We start from the raw sequence: 7,508 nt of genomic DNA on the forward strand, positions 1-7,508 counted from the left end.
AAGCTCTCTCCAAGACTGACTGACTGACCTTCTTCGAAGGAGGGTCCCTCTGCTCTGATGGAATCAAGCAGTCCTCATCTCCCTGATAGTACATAGAGGGAAACTGAGGCCTGGAAAGGTAGTCCTTTCACACAAGGTCAAACAGGACATTTGTGTTAGCTACAATCCTGTTTCTATGTCCTCTCTAGATGTTTAGGTGAGAGAGAGCCCTACTCTCCTGCTCTAGAATATACAGCCCTGTTGCCACCCATGACACAATGGGTCTCACAAATACTTAACTTCTACTTGGTTTCAGTGACCGAGTCCAAGTTGGTGGATACCTGTGTTGTTCGGAAGATGTATGTGTGTGTGTGTAATCGATTCGAACTGGAGTCTTCTGGGAAAAGGGAACCTCAATTGAGAAATTGTGACCACCAGATTTGTCTGTAGGCAAGTCCAGGAGGTATTTTATTGATTAATGATTGATGTGGGAGGGCCTAGCTCGCTGCAGGGCAGGTGATCTGAGCTATGGGAGAAAGCAGGCTGAGCGAGCCTTGAGGAGCAACTCAGTGAGCAGGGCCTCTCCCTGGCCTCTGCTTCAGTTCCTGCCTGGAGTTCCTGTCCCGACTTCCCTTCATGATGGGATGTGATCCAGATGTATAATCCAACTAAGCTTTCTCCCCTACAAGTCGGTTTCGGCCATTGTTCAATCACCCCAGTAGAGATTAAACTAATACACTACCTCCCGCTCTGCAGCTCCTCCTTGTGCCTGAGTGACTCTTTCTGAGTGTGACCCCAGCCTGTGGGATGCCAGGCAGGGTGTGCCTTCTTTGCTGGGCTCCACACGCCTGTGATACGAGTCCACTCCCTAGCGTCTTAACTCTGAGGTGGAGGGGACAAAGAGCTGAGGTACCCAAAGACAGATCCTGGCTTGTTCTTTATTCTGGAGATATTTAGGTTCTCCTGAATAACTTATAACCAGAGGGGATGGTGCTGGGGACAGCCAAATGACATTGGAGTACACCCTGTGGCAGCATAGGGGTTATTATACTCAGACAAGTTAGCAGGGACACTCTGAAGGATCTACCCAAACATGTCAGAGAATGCTGGAGACAAAGCAGTTGTGTCGGTGAGTAGCATTTATTCTGCTACTTACTAATTACCCAGCAAATAGGTACCTTACTATCTTAATACAGAAAAAAAGTGCCTTTAGTGAAGGCTTTAGCCTACTCATGAATGATGACAGTTCCAGGAGAAATAATGATCAGACAATTCCCAAAGGCACATGTCTTTATTAGTGGTCAAAGAAAAACAGTAATGGTGTGGCATTAACACTCACATCATAGTCAGCAAGGAACCAGCAATGTCCAAAAGGAGCGTCAGTGGGGAGACCCATTGATGACTGGGCACGAGGTATTGGAAATTATATTTATTGTGTGTACTCCCACAAGGTCAATGAGGTCACTCCATTCACTTGAGAAAACTCTTATTTAAAAATCTGTAACAAAGCAGGTGTGGTGGCTCACACTTTAATCACAGCACTTGCAGGGCAGAGGCAGGCAGATCTCTGTGAGTTGGAGGCCAGCCTGGTTTACATATCAAGTTCCAGGATAACTAGAGCTACACAACAGAGAGATCCTGTCTTAAAAATAAGGAAATAAAAATTAAAATTAAAAAAAAATCTGTAACAGAGAGACACACCATTTGATGATATTCCTTTTGTGTCTGAGTGCACAGCTATCCAGAACTGGGCAGCGAATGAAAGAGCTGAAAAGACTTGTGGGCAGGTCTGAGGATCCTGACTGCAGCATCTATGGGATGTTGCAGTCACACCTGCAGAAACAGGGCAGGCTTGTATTAATATGGTGACTGGTACCTCAAGTAGTGAGGTTTATATGGAGGGTGGCAAAGAAAGGGACACAGGAGTTCTTCTCTGAGAGGCAGAAGGTTGGATGTCATGGAGTTTATGAGAGTGGTCTTATTATAGAAACCCAGGAACCACATAAGACCACTTAGCTCTCCTTGGCCTGGGTGGCAGGCTTGTGATGCTCCGTGGCAGATTTTGCAGGGGGGGGGGGCTTGGTGGACTGGGCCAGACGCAGGGACCCGGCTTTGTCTTCAGAATTGACCCCATTGCACACCCCATGTGGCTGAATCCTGCCTTATCCTGTCTTGCCCTCTTTGGGCTTCTCTTGGTGGCTGTACTTCATAGTAACACAGCCCAAAGGCCCTGCCAAGCCAAGCCCCCTCCTAATTTCCATGTGTCTGCTAGTGCCCCTTGCTAGTCTGCACTGCCACCCTGCCTCTTACCGAACCAACCTTTGGTTTTTCTGAAAGCCGCTTTCCACCCGACAGCCTTGGAGGCTGCCTGTGTACGGGGCAGGCTCTTCTGTCTGAAGCCTTGGTTTGTTCCTGTTTCCTTCCAGAACCTTCCCCCTCATGGACTCCAGTGTGTAATGGCACACATCGCTCTGTGGCTTTCTTGTTGACTCTGGTGCCCTAATACAAGCATACAACCCGACACATAGTAGGTGCTTGTTGACTGCTCTTGGTGGTGGTGTGAACCTGGGAGAGCAGAGCCTAAAAGCGAGGCAGACTAAAGTCTCACACACTAGCCGACTTTCTTCAGAGTATCAGACAGTAAATACTCGGAGGATTAAAACAAGTCATCTGTGTAAAGCGTCCAATCACAAGGGCAAGCCTCGGGTAGCAAACACTTGTTTTCCCATTGAAGCATGTAAACAAACAATAGCCAGCTGTCACGAATAATCTAAAGTAAACTCACGCCTATCCGCCACGCCTGGGAAGGGCATGGAAGCCCATTCCAAGAACAACCATGTTGTGGAGGGACAGGTTACAAGACTCCTGTCTACTCGGAGTTTTCTCACAAGGTCTCAGAAATCTCCTCCCACGGCTTCGTTCAGGGACCGTGTCCCGCCAGGTGCCCAGGGACAGAAAGAACAGGTGGACCGTGAGAACATAAATGCAGTTTCCCTTTACTGCCTTCTGGTGAATTATGGAGCCAGACTTCCCTGCTTAGAGTCCTATTCGGCAAACCTAGGCCTTTATGGCTGGGTGGTCAAAAAGGGGTTAATAACAATAACAGGTAATAGAGCAGTGATGAGGACTAGATGGGCACTCGGGTCGCGCAGTGCCTTGTCATGTGCTGCCTAAGATGCTAAGATGCTACCATGTCTGGGTGCCTTTCCTTTAAGGGCACTGCCAGAGTCAGCAACAAAGAAGGCAGGATGCGCAAGTGCTATACCTGGGACTTTCTCATGTTCAAAACCATCCGCTGCTAATCAGAAACTCACGTGGAACTGAGTGACCTGTATTTTAACTGGCAGCCCTGAGTCCTACACCAGAGGGTGGTGACATGGTTTGGGCCACCCCTCTTTTGAGAGGATTCTTAAATCTCTGGGATCTGGCTGGGCAGGGCTGGGAGGTAGTGACAGGCATTCTGTGAACTCTAGTAGGCCCTGTTGGCATTCCTGGTGCAACAAAGAGGGGCAGGCAGGGCGACTAGGCTGGCATTCAGGAGAGTCATGCCAGGCTGGGTACACAGCAGCTTAGCGGTGCTCGAGGTGGGGAAGGTCAACACCAGAACGCTGGAGTGTAGAGCAGGAACTATGAGAACAGTGTGAGGTTCACCACGGGAACGGTGTGAGGTTCACCACGGGACCAGTGTGAGGCTCACCATGGGACCGGTGTGAGGTTCACCATGGAACCAGTGTGAGGTTCACCATGGGACCGGTGTGAGGTTCACCACGGGACCAGTGTGAGGCTCACCATGGGACCGGTGTGAGGTTCACCATGGGACCGGTGTGAGGCTCACCATGGGACCAGTGTGAGGTTCACCATGGGACCAGTGTGAGGCTCACCATGGGACCAGTGTGAGGTTCACCATGGGACCAGTGNAGGCTCACCATGGGACCAGTGTGAGGTTCACCATGGGACCAGTGTGAGGCTCACCATGGGACCAGTGTGAGGTTCACCATGGGACCAGTGTGAGGTTCACCATGGGACCAGTGTGAGGTTCACCATGGGACCAGTGTGAGGTTCACCATGGAAACAGTCTGAGGTTCACCATGGAAACAGTCTGAGGCTCACTATGGGGAGTCACCCTGGCTACTCGAGGTGTGGACTGCTGAGGGAGTCCTACTTTAGCCCTGACTTCAAGGACCCAGTAGAGAACTCCAGGCTCTTCGACTGAGTTGTCCCATAAGCCTTGTAGGAAGAACTCTGGCAGCTGTGGGAAGGAAAGCTGGCAGTGAGGGTTGGGGGTTGGGAGCCAGGAGAAATCTTGCTGACAGCTTAACAGTTGGTCTCCCTTTCTTGGAATTCCTGGCCCTTTCTTCAAAAATATAACACAGCCAGGGAAACTTATTAAGGGCGAGGTCTTTGTGACATTGGTGCTTTTGGTTAAGGCGCTTCTCTCTGGAATGTCTACCGCTAGAGCCGGGAACCTCTGGAGAGAGGAAGTGACTGGCTTGGGGCTGAGGGATGGTGACTAATTTGCATTGAAATCAGCTTTTGGCTGTGAGGGTGGGAGAACACCTTCTGAGGCTCTACTTTGAGAGTTTACCTGCCAGGTGAACATCCTAGCCTCGACTAATCTCAGACTACTGAGAGATGGTGCGATTCTGTGTCTTAGCGAAGACTCACTTGCTTCTGACATGGCCAGGTTCTTAACAGTGAGCGATTTAAGGCCATAAAAGAATTGTCATAAACAGCTCCCGGGAGTCAAGAACACAGCCCAGATTTTAAGCACATAATGGAATCATATCAAAAGCAAGAGGGGCGGCAGGATTCATAAATCCTCGAAGTGCAAAATCTGTCCATTGTGACATTTGTGCTGAAGGGAAACCAGATGTGGAGGCTGGGAGCAGGGGCAAGAGGGAGAGATGCTAAGCAAGGGCCTCTCTGCAAAGGTGGGAGTCCCCCACCCCCACCCCTTCAAGTTGGCTCAAGCTGTGGCCTGCACATCTCTGCTGGAAGTCCGGTGTCAGGCGAAAAGCAGAAGCAGAGGTTACATGGGTTGGACTAACAGACGTTTCACGAGGTTCTGCAGTTGTGCCTTTGAAGGCTCAACACTTGGCGTGCGTGACTCTTTCAAACGTGTTTAGAGACTCAATGTGTTCATTCCAAAGAGGAATAAAACGCAGCAAAGGCATGTAGCATTCACTGGAAGTGAGCAAGAAACATGCCAGACTAGGCTGCCATTCTGCTGCTGGGATAGGGGATGGATTTTGTCAGGTTTGCAAAACGCAAGCCAGCAGCTTCCTGGAGGTCTGTGCGGAGAGGGAGCCCAGGCCAGCAGCCTGGAGAGATATTGTGGGTCCAGGAGAGCATTCTTCAACAGGTAGTTGAGACTGACTTTTAAGGACAGACAGGGAGTACCTTGATGAAGGAAGAGAGAGAAGGGGAGGGGGGAGATACGGGGTGGGGTAGGGAGGGCGGGAAAGAGGGAGAGAGGTGAGTGATGCTCAGGGAAGTACTGGCAAGAGTCTTGAATGCTGGTACCAGGACCCTATTGTACTGGAAAATTGGGTTTGGTGCTTGAGGGCCATTGCAACTCTTATCACATAAAATGACAAACAGGAAACAAGCCAATATAATCAAAACAAAAACAACAAAAGCCAAACCAACCAACTAAACAAAACAAGGCAAGCCATACAGGCCCCACCGCTCTGAAACCAGTACATTAACCGGGAAGAAAGGGTACCCTCCCGGGATCCAGCCCAGGCTGTCCTTACATGAAGAGGCTTTTGTTAATTACAGCCCTTAATCCCCCACCCCCAAATCTTCCTTTGGTATGTGTCATTTCCCAAGATCTCTTACCTCTGTTGAATTCCTACTTTGAATGCCCAGAGAGGCTTGACAGGACCCTGGGGTCAGATGTAGGCTTTGTGAAAGATGTGTGAGCCCCAGCTTGGTGGTTTGGGGGTTGAGATAGTTTTCTCTAGTGCCCATTTGCCTGGTGGGTTTAGGAAGTCCTCAGAGCTCACCTTACCACCTCCCTTAGCTATGTGCCACCTCCTGTCACAAGAGTGAATGGCCCCATGGCCTCTGGCAGGTGGCTGGACTGACTATAGTCAATGAGGCACTGGGCTCAGTCCTCCTGGGTTCCAGGGAGGTTCCCAAACATTGTTATTCAGAAGGGCTGGGATTTTGGAGTCCCGGCTCACCACAACTTAGTTTCTATAATGAAGATAACATTCCGGCCTCTGGGTTTTGCGTCAGTGTCTGGGGTGGTGGCTATAATCTTGTCATGTGCAGTTTGAATTTTGGGTGTCTCATGGGTTGTAAGTATGGGAGACTTTACAGCTGTCTCTTGAAACCCAGTCTATTGTCTTCCTTTGATGCTGACCATTCCCAGATGTTCCTTTATCAGAACCAGAGCTGGGGCTGCTTTTTCATAGGTGCCAGGAGAGTTGGCATCTGGAATGTTCCAACTGGGGCTCCTTGCAGGGTAATTCACATTCAGGGGAAAGGCCAAACCCCTAGCAGGAGCTTCCCCTGTGATCGGCCTTTGTTCCCCCCTCTTCTCTTCCCCACCACTGTTCAAAGCATGGCAGCCCTCTGGCAAGGTCCAGGGCTGCAGGTGGATAGGGTGGGTTTGGGAGGAGAGACATTTCTCACTCTGTCTCTGTCTGCCCATAGGATCTGACTTTGGCAGGTAGCCTGTGGGTGCTGGGGAGTGTTGCATGGTCCCCAAGTGCCTTTACTTGGCGTCTGGGCTTATAAAACCATCTGCAGACACCAAGAACACACCACACTCCCCTTGCAAAATCACTTGTGTTTGTAGATTTTTTTTTTCTAAATGAAGGCACCTGGTTCGCTTAAATTCACGACTTAGAAACGTCTGAGGGCCCGAGGGCTGAGCTTGTGGAGGAGAACAGAGACAGTGCTGAGGGATTATAAAGCTTGAACATCTCCAGGGCTGCTGCTGGCCTGTTCCCTCCTTCCCACCACCTGGCCTCGCCTGCACGGCTTCCCTGCTTGGGTGGAGGCTTTGGAGGAAAGACAATAGCCTGGCTATGCAAGATTTCAGATCAGCTGCCTGTTGGCAGGGTAGCTCACAGTAGGCATTTTCCAGCCACAGTGGCCCTTACTGCTCTTTCTGAGGCCCAGCCTGGAGATGGGGAGGGCTAAGAGAGGCTGGGGTGTGTACTTCTCAGACATGGCTGCTGATAAGAGCCAGCCCTTCCTTTTAAAGTCAGCCTCCTGTTCTTCTTATGAGGCAGATCTGGAAGACACTGGCAAAAATGGACTCTCGCTGCTAATACCAGTGACCTCAACAACTGCCCTTTGGTGGCCCCTTCTTTTGACCTCTCCTTCTTGTTGCTGCTGCTGCTCTTGTTGCTGCTGCTGCTCCTGTTGCTGCTGCTGGTGGTGGTGGTGCTGCTTCTTCTGCTCCTTCGCTCCCCTCCTCCCCCTCCTCCTCCCCTCCTCCTCTTCCTCCTCCTCTCCCTCTTCCTCTCCCTCCCTCTTCTCCCTCCTTCTCCTCCTCCCCCCTCTTCCTCTCC

Source organism: Mus caroli, chromosome 13 (genome assembly GCF_900094665.2).
Source record: "Mus caroli chromosome 13, CAROLI_EIJ_v1.1, whole genome shotgun sequence".
Lineage (NCBI taxonomy): Eukaryota > Metazoa > Chordata > Mammalia > Rodentia > Muridae > Mus > Mus caroli.